This window comes from Centruroides sculpturatus, unplaced genomic scaffold, assembly GCF_000671375.1.
Source record: "Centruroides sculpturatus isolate CEXI.00-Female unplaced genomic scaffold, Cexi_2.0 scaffold1033, whole genome shotgun sequence".
Lineage (NCBI taxonomy): Eukaryota > Metazoa > Arthropoda > Arachnida > Scorpiones > Buthidae > Centruroides > Centruroides sculpturatus.
The window spans coordinates 1-15,976 of NW_019385308.1; positions in this window are offsets into that span (position 1 = coordinate 1).

Genomic DNA, 15,976 nt, shown 5'->3' on the forward strand with positions numbered 1-15,976 from the left:
GGTGTTCAAAAAGACAAAAATAATCACCGACACGGTTTCAAGAACGTAAAAAAAGTTCTGAATTATTATTATTTAAAAGAAATAACGTAATAGTTTATTAATAAGTTCTGAATTTTTGTCTTTTTCAACACCATATAGTACACGAACACTTGGCAATCTTCATCTTAAACACTGTATGGTGTTCAAAAAGACAAAAATAATCACCGACACGATTTCAAGAACGTAAAAAAAGTTCTGAATTATTATTATTTAAAAGAAATAACGTAATAGTTAAATCATTAATGTGGATATTTAATGAAATATTAAGTTCATTCATCTTGTCTAAATAAGATACACTTTTACGTCATTATCACACTTTCTCATAAGAAAACTGTAAAAACGACGTCAAATTGACGTAATAATGTACACTATTCAGAAAAATGAATGCGCCTATTGGCAGCTATGTAACAAACCAAGAGTTTAGCCTGTTTCATATAAAACGGACTATGCTATTGGTTTGTTTACGTTGCTATAATAATTGCTAATGAAATAAAACTACTGTATTTAGTCTTTTAATATGGCAATTTATGAAGAATTTGAAAAAATATATTTAAAAATTAATATTAGATTTTGTCCGTATATTAATTTGCATAATTTTCAGAAATTAAAAAATTTTTTTTTCAATAAGTAACTTGTTTGCTCGTGAATTATTGAACATATTCATAATTTTCGCTATTTTTCCCCCTTTTTTGCCTTTTTAAATGATAATTTTATGAAAATAATGTACGTACAGTACGTAAAGGTTTATTTCATTTCATTACAAATGTGTAAAATTATGCGTCTTTAAATTGAATTCTTTCCCTCGTTTTTATCGACAACACTAATGCTGCATGTCCTTTATACAGGCATAAATATTTTAGTTATATGAATAGTATTTATTTAATTTTTCAGCAAATCTGTACTTGATTTATGTGCTGAAAAAAGTAAATAATCATTCTCGTAGCAGTAGATTACGGTAATTCTGAGGATTTATAACAGGTTTCTATTACACAGAATGGGAGAAAAATTAAAATATGTTACAGAAAGGAAATAAAGTACAACAAACCAAAGGTTTATATATTATTATCTGAACAACTACAAAGAATGTTAAAGGAAATTTTAATAATTTCATCACTGATATATTTTTTAACTATTGAATTCTGTTTCCTACAGAGGAGGCGGAAAGATATATTATTGTTTACGGTATAAACAATAATTTATCTTTATAAAGATAGTGCTTAATGATATATTTTGATTAAAAATCTTAATTTTTTTCTCTTATGGGTAGCTAGATGAAGGGTTCTTCTGGTATGCATTAACTTTGCTTTTTTTTTAATAAATAAAAGTAAGTGATCTAATTATCCTTTAAAAATATAATTTTTTGAGTATAAAAAGCTGAAAAAGTAAATATGATTATAACAAGGAATATTGACAACGTATTTTTTTTTCAATGTTTCAAAAATTTAATTTCATTAGAAATGTATTTTGATCTTCTGGTTTTTCTAATAACTAGAACCCAATATACTTTAAAAAAGGGATGGAAAAAACTGAATAATATTTTAAAAATAAATTTGACAAAAAATAAAGGATGTTGTCTTAAAATATACAAGATGTGCAATGCAATGAATAATTTGTAGCAAGCATGTTTGAGACCTTAGTGAATGAGAAACCCTTGATTAAATGGGCTTCTCATTTACAAGGCTTCTCATAGCTCATATACATTCTTCTATTAACAGTCAGTCCCTTTCGCAGGACGTCCCTGTATAAGAGGACCTGTTTCATAAAATAAAAGAACGAATGTATTATTTCCGTTCTGAAAATTCTTTGAGATCCAGATGAAGATGAAATTTAAAAAATAATCTAATAAATACGTAATTATAGAAATATCATAAATTTAATAAAATGTATTATTTATTTACATTTAAATTATAGTAATATTAAACTGTATATACTCTATAATTAAAAACTAGATTTTTAATTATAGAGTACAGTATACTACAGTGATCTTTAACTAGATAGATCAATTTTATGTATATACAATTTAAACTCTAAAAGTCTTTAAATAGTAGAATATTGAATTTGTATATTCATTTTAGAAAATTTATATTATAGAATCAAATATTTATAAAAAAACAAAGCCTCTCATAATTTTGCTTTATTGTTTTTATGTATGCAAAATATCTTTGTTTATATATTTTGTCTTATGAATTTCAATTAGCAGCGAACTTTCATTAACGGCCACCTCCTAATAAAAGGTCTACCAGTGGCAGATTGGCTAAAAACACTGAACACTGGCGGGTTCGCGCCTCACCAAAGATTTTTCAGGCTTTCTTCACGTGTCTAACATCTGAATATGGGCCAGTTTTCCATAGAAAATCCTCCTTAAAGGCATCTCTTTGGCAGATCGCCCAAATGTTGCGTTGCCTTATTTCATCAATTTACCCTAACAACGGCCACATCCAAATCGCGGCCATTTTATCAGAAACGTTTCTTTTTGAAATATAGGCCTATACAAGAAAACGTTCAATAAACGGCCGTTTTATTTTATATTTTCGCCATTGTATTAGATATAAAAATAACTTTATTAAAATATTTCATTAATGCAAGAATTTTTAACAACAAAATTATGTTAATTTCAATGAAATTAACGTTTATATTTCATCCTAAACATTTATTTAAAATAGATTTTGTGAATTACGCTTACTGTATCTCTATTTGCCCTTTGGACTCGAAGGTATTTCTTAATGAGCTGAAATGTAAAATGACTCGAATGGAAATTAATTCAGAGTATTGTAGAATCCATTTAGCTATTTCTCAATGAATATTTAATTTGGCGAATAAAAATAGCATTATTTTATGCGAAAAAAATAAATAAGTAAACTGGGAAATTTATATTGACACATTATAAAAACGTATATATTCATATTATTTCTATTCTGAAAATCCCTAGTGAATTTCAGATGAAGATGAGATTTCTTTTGAAATTTTCGAATAGAAATATCACATGAGATTTCTTAGAATTGAAGTAATATTTATGGCAACTTTTTTGATTTTAAGTATCCGATTGGAAGTGTTTATTTTTTTAAAAAATTATTGAAAATAGTATGATTGATCAGTCTTTTTTATTTCAGATTTGTTGCTTAATATACCAATTTTATACAGTAACGAAGGCAAAATTCTGATCGATTTTCACTTTTAAATTTATCCCTATTTAGAAACAAGAACTTGCTAAGTGACACCCAATGCAGAAATTTTACTATATAAAATTATTTTTCTCATTAATGAAAGAGAATCGATATATAATTATAATATTTCTTTATATTCTTTAAAATGTAAACCTTTTCAGAAAATGAGATATTTTATTTATTTGTAAATATTTTTTACATTTATTGAATGAAATGTAGACCCGATTCTAAGAAACTTGTTTTCTTCCTTTTTTTGTAATTTTTTAAAGCAAATGAGCAAGAAATGGATTTATTTGCCATTGTATTAGTTCAATTGAAACTTTTATACATATCCGGATTGAAAAATATTCGATTTTCATTGTTTTGATATAATAAAATTGAAACATGGCTTTAGACTCTAGCTTGGAATCCATTCTGGATACAGCTCATATCCATATGAATGTATAGATTGTCGAGCAGAGCAGGAAAAAATGTTGAAAATATGTTTATATCTTTAAAAAAATCAAAATAAAATAAATTTCTGCACTTTTTTCCTATAGAAATGAATTTTTTATAAAATAAAAAATTATCATCATCATGTATTTTTTTATTAATATAATATTATACTCTATTAATATGTTAGGGTGTCCCAGGAGGAAAGGTCAATATACCGGAAAGCGAAAGGATAGGTAATTTTAAGCAAAAAAGTTCATGTAAACATGCGCTATCCCAAATGGTTTCCGATATAGAAACATTTGAATATTTATTTTTCAAGTGACAAATTTCCAGCAGGTTATAATAAATTTTCAAAAATTTCTCCGTCAACTTCAATGCATTTTTCTGCTCTCCTGAGAACGTGGCGTATTACTTGTCTGAATATATCTGCACGTTCCTTTATGCGGGTAACACGTCCATTATGCGAGCTATCAGTTCATCTTGCGTATCCACCTTTTTCTGGTACACTTTATTCTTCATCCAACTCCATAAACAAAAATCTAACTTTAATCCGGAGGCCTCTGTGATCAGTTAAAGTTAATGACACCACCACGACCAATCCACCGATTAGGAAGAATGCGCTCGAGCTGTTGCTTTCGTGTCTATCTCGGAAACCATTCTGGATAGAGCATATATTTATATGAACATTTTGCTTAAACTAACTTATCCTTTTAGCTACCGGAATATTGATCTTTTTTCCTAGGACAGCTTGTATCTGTATCAAAATTTTTTTTCCACCCTGTGAGCACTAAGAGAGCCTTTTTCCATACTCAAGGAGGGAAAATTCGGCCAGGTCTACAATGGGGGCCACTGAATGGTGAAGGACGAGCTCCACAACCTATCAGGGATTAGGCATTCCTGGGTCCGGATTCACCCAAATTCGATCCCGCGTCCTCCAGAGCGGTAGACTGACGTCTTAACCGCCTCGGCTATCCAATCATAGTATCAACACTTAACTATAATTAAGTCTTGATGATATGGTCGGATGATTAGATATGTTCAAATGCGATTGACATGATATTGGTACTGCAATTAGCAGAAATTATTCTTCAGGGCATGTACTGTATACTGTATTGAGTTGTCTAAATTTCATTTGTTATTTGCTATATATTTTATACGATCTGGGCAATTTATAGCTTTTCGGCTTTATATGTGTTTTATGAGGATTTCTTGGAACAAAAGCCATTACTGTCTTTTCAGCCCGGAATTCAGTATTTAAGTTGTTGGAAAAAGTGTAATGTTCAACACGAAATTCGTCAACTATGGCAATCGATTTGATATAAAGAAGATGAACAACAAGCTTTAAGAGATCAAATCAGACGCCAAAGAACTATGAAATATATATGTTCTTAATATCATCAGTCACTATGGCCATCCATCATATAAGACACATTTGTCAGCAGTATCTCTCTTACACATGATAATCAGTTTTATAGTCGTTTTGCAAATGTTCTTTGATGATAATCCTAAACATATTTACAGTTTTCACTTTACGAGCAATTACTCTTTGCTTCACTATATATTTATTGTTAAAGTTTGTTATATTAATTAAACATATAGTCTGTTGCAATTAAACTGCAACAGACTACAACTTAAATCTCACTTACTCGAAGTAAAATTCTGAAACATGCTTCATGCCTTTTATATATTTTTTCCGTATTTAAATATTTTAAATTATATTGAATTTTTAGAAACTTTAAACAAAAATAAATTTTTAAAATTTTAATTTTTCAATGAAATTCACTTCGTATTTTATTTTGTTTCATTGCTTTGTTTTTATTCGTTACTTTGCATTGTTATGAAATTAGACATTTATGTAACGTCTCGTATGTTTTTAGCTAACATTTACTTGTATTAAATATATATAACCTTCGTATGCCTTCGTAATTAGCGTGTCGGTAGCAGAGTGGTTAAACTGAACGTCGGGGTTCTCGGGGTTCGCACCTCACGAACGGACTAGCCACGTGGAGTTTTCCGGATTTTCTTCACGTGTCTTCAGTTTTTTATAACAGTTCATCACTTTAGCAGATTTCTCGTGTTGTATTGCCACACCCCCTCAAACCAAATCTTCTAAATTACGAAACTAATTTGCTTGGGTATTTCTTCAGAGTCCGTAGCGAATTTCGATTATCGTCATATTATTATTGTTGTTACCAAACAGTAACGCATTTAGGATTTTGAAAATACGGATGCTGCTCAAGGCAGATTGATTCGGAGGACCAAGGATCGTGCTCCATCTCGTTTTTCAGAAAATGTTACGTTAGAGTTACCTAATTTTATTTAATTGAAATCATGAGAAATGCATTATATTCATTCGGTTTTATAACTTAAGAATGCTTTGGCTTCAAGGGGCACTGCAGCACCATAAGCACCCCCTGGATACGCTCCTGCAATCGAGCTTTCAAGGAGTAAAAGATGGAACAAAATATTAAACTTTATATAATAAACCGAAATATTGATAATTTTCAGTTTTCAAAGGATAGAACAGTTATAGCTTGAGTAAAGTGATATCGTCAATCGTTATCTAATATATAACTTTCCTCCCCAACAAAAACATCCGTTGGAAGTAAGATATAAAGTATTAAGTTTTTCACAAAAAATCTATGTAGGAAGATGGAAAAGTTTACTAAACAACAGTTAACAACAATTTTTGTAAAAGTGTCTTAAACATAGCATTAAATCGTTGTTAATGTAACGCAAGTAAGTAAATTATTAATAATTTTCAGTGGAGTTTACATAATAAATTGTTCGTGTAATTGTTTTAGATATATATCTGCTCATCCTTTATCCAAGTAACCATTTATTATTTTGTAGAACTGAACAAAACTATAAATATACACCAAAAATATGAACATATATTGTTAATTAAAATAACCATTGCTAAAGTTGGATATTCTTTAATATTGCGTATTCTAATACATTTGGAGTTCTTTACAATCACAATCTAAGAAGATTATGCTGTAAATTTATTTAAATATGTTTCTAATATTTGAGGCATGAAATAATTGAAGTAGTTTAATAAAACAATTCTTTCAAGATACCCTTTTCGATGAAAATTTGTAGATCGTCTATTTTTCTAAGTAATAATTAAAGTAATTTATGATAATTTTAGCCAAGAGTAACTTATTCAATCATTATATAGCCTATATGTATAAACCTATACTATATATTAGATGGACCACCTGGTCCGTGGAGATATAACCACTGAATACCGGTAGTTGGTCGCGGATTCGTGCCTGACCAGCAGGCTGGTCATGTAGCGTTTTCCGGGTTTTCTTTACATGTCTAACACTTAAATAGGGCCAGTTTTCCATAGTAAGTTCTCCTGTGAAACACCCCACTTGGCAGATCGCCCAAGTGTTACGTTGCCTTATTCCATCAATCCAGTCCAATCGTATGATGATGGTGATGCGAAATCGAATGCATTACTGTGTTTCCAGCTATCGCATGAGGTGGATAATAATGAAAATTTTAGTTACATATTTAATAATATCGAAAATGATCTGACCACTTACGTCAGTTATATTTGTATCGATTTGTGTAAATTGAGCTATTCTATAGTAACTTATCTGCTAGTGTTGCACTCTATTCAGCCGTGATTAACAGATTATAAGTTTATTCGATCAGATCTGGATGAAGCTTCATATTCCTTCTATATCAGGTGTTAAATATCTGACACCTCTGCATAGCTTTGTTTCAATAATGGCAAGCTTTTCATAACGAGCTATTATTTATTGTGATGTCGTCACAATGCCGGACTGTAATTTTTAATCATCTTTAAATTTAAAAAATATCACGTGACTTCTGGTCCAGACAGAACGTTCATATATAGTTAATCGGGTCCTCCGATCTCTAGGCTTTCCATATCCTGTCTCAGTTTTCATCTATCTATGTTCCCGAGATTAGAGGAGGACAGACACACAACGACCAACGACAATGGGAATGTATAGGTCTGCAATTAAAAAATTGCAACCCAAAAAAATTAACAATTAGTTTCGAAATTGTAAAAATAGCAAGATTCAAGCTGTGATTAAATTGTTGAAAGTTATCTTGCTCTTCACATAGCATCTTAATAAATGTATTGATTGATTAAATAGATGGAGTATAACGAACTTCCGATTATCCGTGCTAATTTGTGGCTGTGCACGAAAAACCGAAAACACGGATAATCCAAAAACTCTCAAAACTATAAAAAAAAACTAATCAGAGGTTTTAAATGAACTACAATATATAAATACAGCTCAACTCCGTTATAATGCAATGCAAGTGTGAGTCACAAGTTTCATAAGCAGAAATATATATTTAGTCTGTAAACTTAAAATGTAGATTTCTTCAATTTTCAAAAATATGTAGAAATTTAAATTTTACATTTATTAGTATAATTCTCACATTTTTTTCCCCAAATTACTGTGTTTTAATTTTAGGAATAGTAGGATTTTTTTTTTCAAATTGCCTACTGCTAAATAATATCCCAGGGCTAAGGACATTTTACTTCCGCCCCTTAGGATTGACAGTTGAAAAAGGGAAGAAAAGTTGAATGTTGTTTATGATACTTTGTTATTTTACAGTAATTCTGATATTTTGACCATGCACGGATAATCGGAAGTTCGGTGTATTTCAGAGATACAATTTTTTACTTACAAATAATGTCTATAGTGCATTGCATGGATAATATTTTGTTAAAATTAAAAATATATATATATAACTATTATCAATGTTACATATTCAAGTTTGATTTTGCTTGAGGAGATACGACAACGCAAAATGGCACATCGCATATATGCCAAAAAAAGCATTCCTTCCGGGGTACATTTTATGAGAAATTGGCTCCTATTTAGGTGTTAAACAAGTAAAAAATATCCGGATAACTCCATATGACCAGCATATTGATCAGATGCGAACCCGCGATTGATGTTAAGTAGTTTTAACTACTCTTCCACTGTGAGCCTTACATGCTCAGGAAGCAACCAAACGCACATGAGAAATCCGAATGCTTGAATGGAAATCACTTTGAGCTTCTTCATTATTATCAATGATGACCATTAATTTAAACCAGTGCTTAATTTTACCTGATCCGTTACGCAGATTTTGCTTTTGACTTCTATAAAATTCTACGGAATTTGACTTTAAATAACGCCAATTTTATACAACCTTAATCTTATTTACTTTTAATTACAATATCTAATTTTCAATCTTATTTTGGTTAGAATTATGTTTAATTAATCGTATTTAATTTAATATTATTATTTAAATGCCTCCAGGTAAACGAAATTATATGCGTATTGCTGCGAACTTAATAAGTAATGTCTATTACAGGTTGATAAATTCTTTAAGAATCAAAAATTAGAATTAAAAAAAATAGAAATAATTAAGAAAACTCAAGATATTAAGAAAATATTTGATTATTTTTATAATTTATCGAAAATTTAGTAATATTTTTTGAAATCATTTTCATTTGATTAACTACAGAGTACATTTTTCGAATGTGATATTTTTAAAACTTATAAAAACCAGGTTAAAGTGTGAGTAGAATGTTATATATATTGAGAACTAAATAAAATAAACACTGTAATATGATTTATTACTACAACTTTTACTTCTGAAGTTGGAGTTTATAGCTCCTAAGATCTTTTCCTGACGTTGCGTGTACAAAGATTCACTAAAAGTTGAACGTTTTTAGATAAATTTAAATTAAAGACAATTAGAACGAAGATAAGAAATTCACTGGACAATAATTAAGTACTTGAATTAGAAGAGAGTAAATAAACAATAAACTTCCTATATAATAAAAACTTTTTAAAAATAAATTTTATGTAATGAAATAAAGGTTTGGTTTGATAGGATACAGGAACACATGGGCGGTCTACCAAGAGGTAGCTTCCGAGAGGAATTTCTATGGGAAACTTCCCCTTATTTAGGTAATTAGACACGTGAATAAACTCGGAAAACTCCAAGTGGTAAACCAGTGTTCAGTGGTTAATTTATGTATAGAATAACCATCAATTGTTTAATATCAATTATAATTTATGTAGCTTTGAATTAAACATTATGAAATTTTTAATTGTAAATAATGAAATTGATAATGATTTAATGATAATTTAAAATAGAAAAGATGCTTTACAATGATTCAAAAATTTTCAAGCATCTTAAAAACTTTTATCTGAATTTCATACATTACATTGAAAGTAATACATGATTTTTANCAACGACCAACGACAATGGGAATGTATAGGTCTGCAATTAAAAAATTGCAACCCAAAAAAATTAACAATTAGTTTCGAAATTGTAAAAATAGCAAGATTCAAGCTGTGATTAAATTGTTGAAAGTTATCTTGCTCTTCACATAGCATCTTAATAAATGTATTGATTGATTAAATAGATGGAGTATAACGAACTTCCGATTATCCGTGCTAATTTGTGGCTGTGCACGAAAAACCGAAAACACGGATAATCCAAAAACTCTCAAAACTATAAAAAAAAACTAATCAGAGGTTTTAAATGAACTACAATATATAAATACAGCTCAACTCCGTTATAATGCAATGCAAGTGTGAGTCACAAGTTTCATAAGCAGAAATATATATTTAGTCTGTAAACTTAAAATGTAGATTTCTTCAATTTTCAAAAATATGTAGAAATTTAAATTTTACATTTATTAGTATAATTCTCACATTTTTTTCCCCAAATTACTGTGTTTTAATTTTAGGAATAGTAGGATTTTTTTTTTCAAATTGCCTACTGCTAAATAATATCCCAGGGCTAAGGACATTTTACTTCCGCCCCTTAGGATTGACAGTTGAAAAAGGGAAGAAAAGTTGAATGTTGTTTATGATACTTTGTTATTTTACAGTAATTCTGATATTTTGACCATGCACGGATAATCGGAAGTTCGGTGTATTTCAGAGATACAATTTTTTACTTACAAATAATGTCTATAGTGCATTGCATGGATAATATTTTGTTAAAATTAAAAATATATTATTTATATAACTATTATCAATGTTACATATTCAAGTTTGATTTTGCTTGAGGAGATACGACAACGCAAAATGGCACATCGCATATATGCCAAAAAAAGCATTCCTTCCGGGGTACATTTTATGAGAAATTGGCTCCTATTTAGGTGTTAAACAAGTAAAAAATATCCGGATAACTCCATATGACCAGCATATTGATCAGATGCGAACCCGCGATTGATGTTAAGTAGTTTTAACTACTCTTCCACTGTGAGCCTTACATGCTCAGGAAGCAACCAAACGCACATGAGAAATCCGAATGCTTGAATGGAAATCACTTTGAGCTTCTTCATTATTATCAATGATGACCATTAATTTAAACCAGTGCTTAATTTTACCTGATCCGTTACGCAGATTTTGCTTTTGACTTCTATAAAATTCTACGGAATTTGACTTTAAATAACGCCAATTTTATACAACCTTAATCTTATTTACTTTTAATTACAATATCTAATTTTCAATCTTATTTTGGTTAGAATTATGTTTAATTAATCGTATTTAATTTAATATTATTATTTAAATGCCTCCAGGTAAACGAAATTATATGCGTATTGCTGCGAACTTAATAAGTAATGTCTATTACAGGTTGATAAATTCTTTAAGAATCAAAAATTAGAATTAAAAAAAAAAAAAAAATAGAAATAATTAAGAAAACTCAAGATATTAAGAAAATATTTGATTATTTTTATAATTTATCGAAAATTTAGTAATATTTTTTGAAATCATTTTCATTTGATTAACTACAGAGTACATTTTTCGAATGTGATATTTTTAAAACTTATAAAAACCAGGTTAAAGTGTGAGTAGAATGTTATATATATTGAGAACTAAATAAAATAAACACTGTAATATGATTTATTACTACAACTTTTACTTCTGAAGTTGGAGTTTATAGCTCCTAAGATCTTTTCCTGATGTTGCGTGTACAAAGATTCACTAAAAGTTGAACGTTTTTAGATAAATTTAAATTAAAGACAATTAGAACGAAGATAAGAAATTCACTGGACAATAATTAAGTACTTGAATTAGAAGAGAGTAAATAAACAATAAACTTCCTATATAATAAAAACTTTTTAAAAATAAATTTTATGTAATGAAATAAAGGTTTGGTTTGATAGGATACAGGAACACATGGGCGGTCTACCAAGAGGTAGCTTCCGAGAGGAATTTCTATGGGAAACTTCCCCTTATTTAGGTAATTAGACACGTGAATAAACTCGGAAAACTCCAAGTGGTAAACCAGTGTTCAGTGGTTAATTTATGTATAGAATAACCATCAATTGTTTAATATCAATTATAATTTATGTAGCTTTGAATTAAACATTATGAAATTTTTAATTGTAAATAATGAAATTGATAATGATTTAATGATAATTTAAAATAGAAAAGATGCTTTACAATGATTCAAAAATTTTCAAGCATCTTAAAAACTTTTATCTGAATTTCATACATTACATTGAAAGTAATACATGATTTTTAATGTTAGAATGTAAGTTTGCCTCTTAAAAAATAATTTATGAGAAAGAAAGAAAAAGAAAAAATATAGATCAGGGAAAAATATTATAATATCTACGGTTATTGATCTTTGCTGAATCTGTATGTGATCCGTCTTAAAATTCAAAGCTCTTATATTAATTTAACGACTGTATTTCATTAAATTTTAGTAATTTGTTATTCAAATTGATCCTGTTCATATATATAAAACTTTTTCGAGAAGACAATTACTTTTAACATATATATATTATGATTTTTAGTCTATTGTCATTATGAGAATACCTTATGTTTACGATGCCATTCTATCTGAAAATAAAGAAAACTTAGGAAAAGGATATTAAAGAAGATTAATATTCTTGAACAAGAATTTGATCTGGGGATGAATATAAGTGAAATCAACGAAAACAGTAATTAAAGAAAATGAAAATATTGATTATTACGTTAAAGTAAATGGATGAATAGTGTTCAGTAGAAGAACTAAGCTATCTTAAAATGGATAGAACTCATTTATACTAACATCAAAGACAGAGACTACTAAAGTAATCTTCTGGAAAAGAATGGAGGCTAAAGAAACGTGTTTAAGAATTCAAAGATTAAGATATTGAAATGCTATTTGTAGTCAGTTTTCTTTTATGTGAGGTATGGGAAAGACGATTGCGCTAAAAGAATCGACATCTTTGATGTTTGATGTAAAAGAATAATGTTAAAAGTGTATAGAGACGTTAAGGAATTAGATGCGAATAATGACTGTAGTTCACTCAAAGACTGATAAAGAGGAAATGGAAATTTGTTGGGGGTCATTATTAGACAATCAATTGATTCGAGATTGGCTACAATGCTAAAAGATGGGGTTTGAGAGAAAAGACACCAGGTAAAAAGTAAGAACAAAATTGTTTTTGGATAATACAAAATAATACTCTAACATAAATAAATATGGAACCGATGATGAAAGATATACTGTAAATCACTTTGAAAAACTGCGATCCAGAACTTTTGAACTCGAAATTCACTTTTTGATAACTTTAAAAACTTCGAAAACATACCTTACCTTTTAAATTTGTAACTTTATCATTATAATTTAATCATTCATTCATCATTTTATAATTAAAATAAATAATAAAATTGAATTTAATATTTAAAACTTTATGAAAATATTCACAATAAATGCTAATTTTATGTTAGATTATTTGTTTTTACTGAATTTCCTTTTACATTATAGATGCTAGAACTTTATATTTTCAGTGTAAAGTATAATTATCGAGAACAAGAATTGTGTAGAGAAATTTTCTTTTTTCATTACTCATTCAGATTTAAAATAAACAACTGTTTAAGTAGTTTAGTTTAGAATGAATCCTTGATTTTTGATAAATAATGAAAAAATTTCATTTTTATTTAACTTAAAGCGATGATAATTTTTAAAAGTTCTTTCCACTCTATGGACATTAAAAGAACCTGTATACCATGGCACACAATAGATTCGGCCAGGTCCACAATGGAGGCGACCAGATGGTGAAGGATGCGATCTAAAATATCTGGGACGGAACATCAGAGAATTTCCAGATTATAACCCCGAACTCGAACCCAGATTCCAACTGACAGAGTGATGCCTTTACAGCCTTTGGCCATCCGATCGTCGCTTTGATAAATGTTTAAATTGCAGCGAATCTTTAAATAATTATCATTTTAAGTTTTAGTTTTGATGTAAAATAGATGGCTTTAAATAACAATTGAGCGAAAGTATGAATTATAATCTATGTGCGCTAACCAGTGGGCGAATAGATAAATCCACTGAATTCTGTTAGGTTGGCGCCTGTGCAACGAGCTGACACACGGAATTATTTAAGTTTTCTTTACGTATCTAACACTAAATACGGCCCACTTTTCCGTAGAAAGTCCTCCCGGGAGGGATTATCTCTTGGCAGATCTCCCATATGTTGCGTTGTCTTATCTCATCGAAACCAAGATTAAATTTATAAAAATCTCGAAACGACTTTAAATCTCAATAATACTATCAAGTTTCAAAACACAATTTTTAACTTAAATTGTCTGTATTGGAGAATCAACTTTTTATATCTGAAAGAAGGAATTCAATAAGATCTTGCAGTCTCATTTTCACTAGAACTACAATTTGATTGCTTGCAAGTAACACTTACAGTTTTAAGAGTCACATAAAAGTGTTTTGATAACTTTAACTGTTTCACTGGTTAAATCGATAACAAAAATGTTTTTGTATAGTTTCATCGATTCACAAACGATCGATTAATTAAAAGAGAAACAGTTTAAAGTAAATGAAACTATGCTTTTCGCATAAAGGAAAATATGTTTAAGCTATAGAAAAAAGAATAAATTATGTAAGTTTATTATTGGCTGTGATATTAAATACTTTTATACCAGAAAATTCTACATTCGGAAAATTAAAATTACGTTAGAATAGTTTAAAATTTTCTTGAATTTTCAAGATTTTTCAATGCTTTAACAATACAAAAAAAAGAAAGAAATTCTTTTTCAAAATATTCTTTATTGAAAATTTAATGATGTGTATTTGCCGATAGATACAAAAGGATGTTATATATAAAGGAAAAATAATGAGATCATGAAGAAAGAAAACAGACCATGAAAGCAAATAGAAGAACATAAACAATAAGAGAAAAACAAACTTAACATTTTGAAAAATAGTTATAAGAGGAAAATAGTGCATACAGAATTTTGCAGTAATGAAGAGGAAAAATAGAAAATAAGGAAAAAACGAGGAAAGTTGAATAAATATTGAGATAAAAAATGAAAAATAGAATATAAGTAAAGAAATGAAATATATGAATCGAAAAACAATGAAAATAAATCTAAAGATAAAAATATCTATATACCGTAATGTCCAATATAATCCTTATTTTATATGCAATTCACTAAATACTTGGATAAATTAATCTCGAGTTAATATGTATGTTATTAAAAATATTCTCTTTTCTGTTAATAGAAATTTTCTTTGAGAAAAAAAAGCAACAATTTCTTAGCTGAATTCACTCCGTTTTATTTCTGCAAAAGCTTGTCTTAATCGAATAAAAATTTAACAAAAGAAATTAGGAGCTTTCACAATAGAGGATGCAAACAAAAGTGTCGTACTTATATCTTTTATATTACAAGTGGCAATTCATTAACACTGATTTTACGTTTTTTTCAGCTATTGTAGTCGGTTTTTTTTATCAATCAATTATCTGAAATGTACAAGATAAAATTAAATTGCAAAATGAGGATATTCATAAATTCTTGTATATTTTTAAACATTATGATAAGAAATTGGGTAATTTATATTTTGTTATGAAAACTTATTATTTTCATTAATTTAGAATACAGAAACCACAATGACTCCTAAACAAAGTTACCATTAAAGTGTGGAACGCACAAATATCCATTCTTGAAATAGGATTAGAATCCGCAGTTTAGCAAATTAGGAACAATATCTTGATCCATTTGATATATGTAAGATGAATTATAAATAAAGGCGCCATTTTAAATTATGCTCATAGATGGTCGATGTTAAAAAGACCCACCGTGGCCAAGCGGTAAAATTACTGAACACTTGGTTGCAGGTTCCCTCCTCTTCAAAGGGCTTACCACGTGGAATTTTCTGAGTTTTATTTATGTGTCTAATGTCTAAATAGGGACTACTTTCTCCATAGAAAGTGCTTCCCCGGGTATACGCAACATATGCCGAGGGGGTGGATGCCCTTGGCATCCACCCCCTCGGCATATGTTGTGTTACCTTATTTCATCAATGCATATGTTGGTATA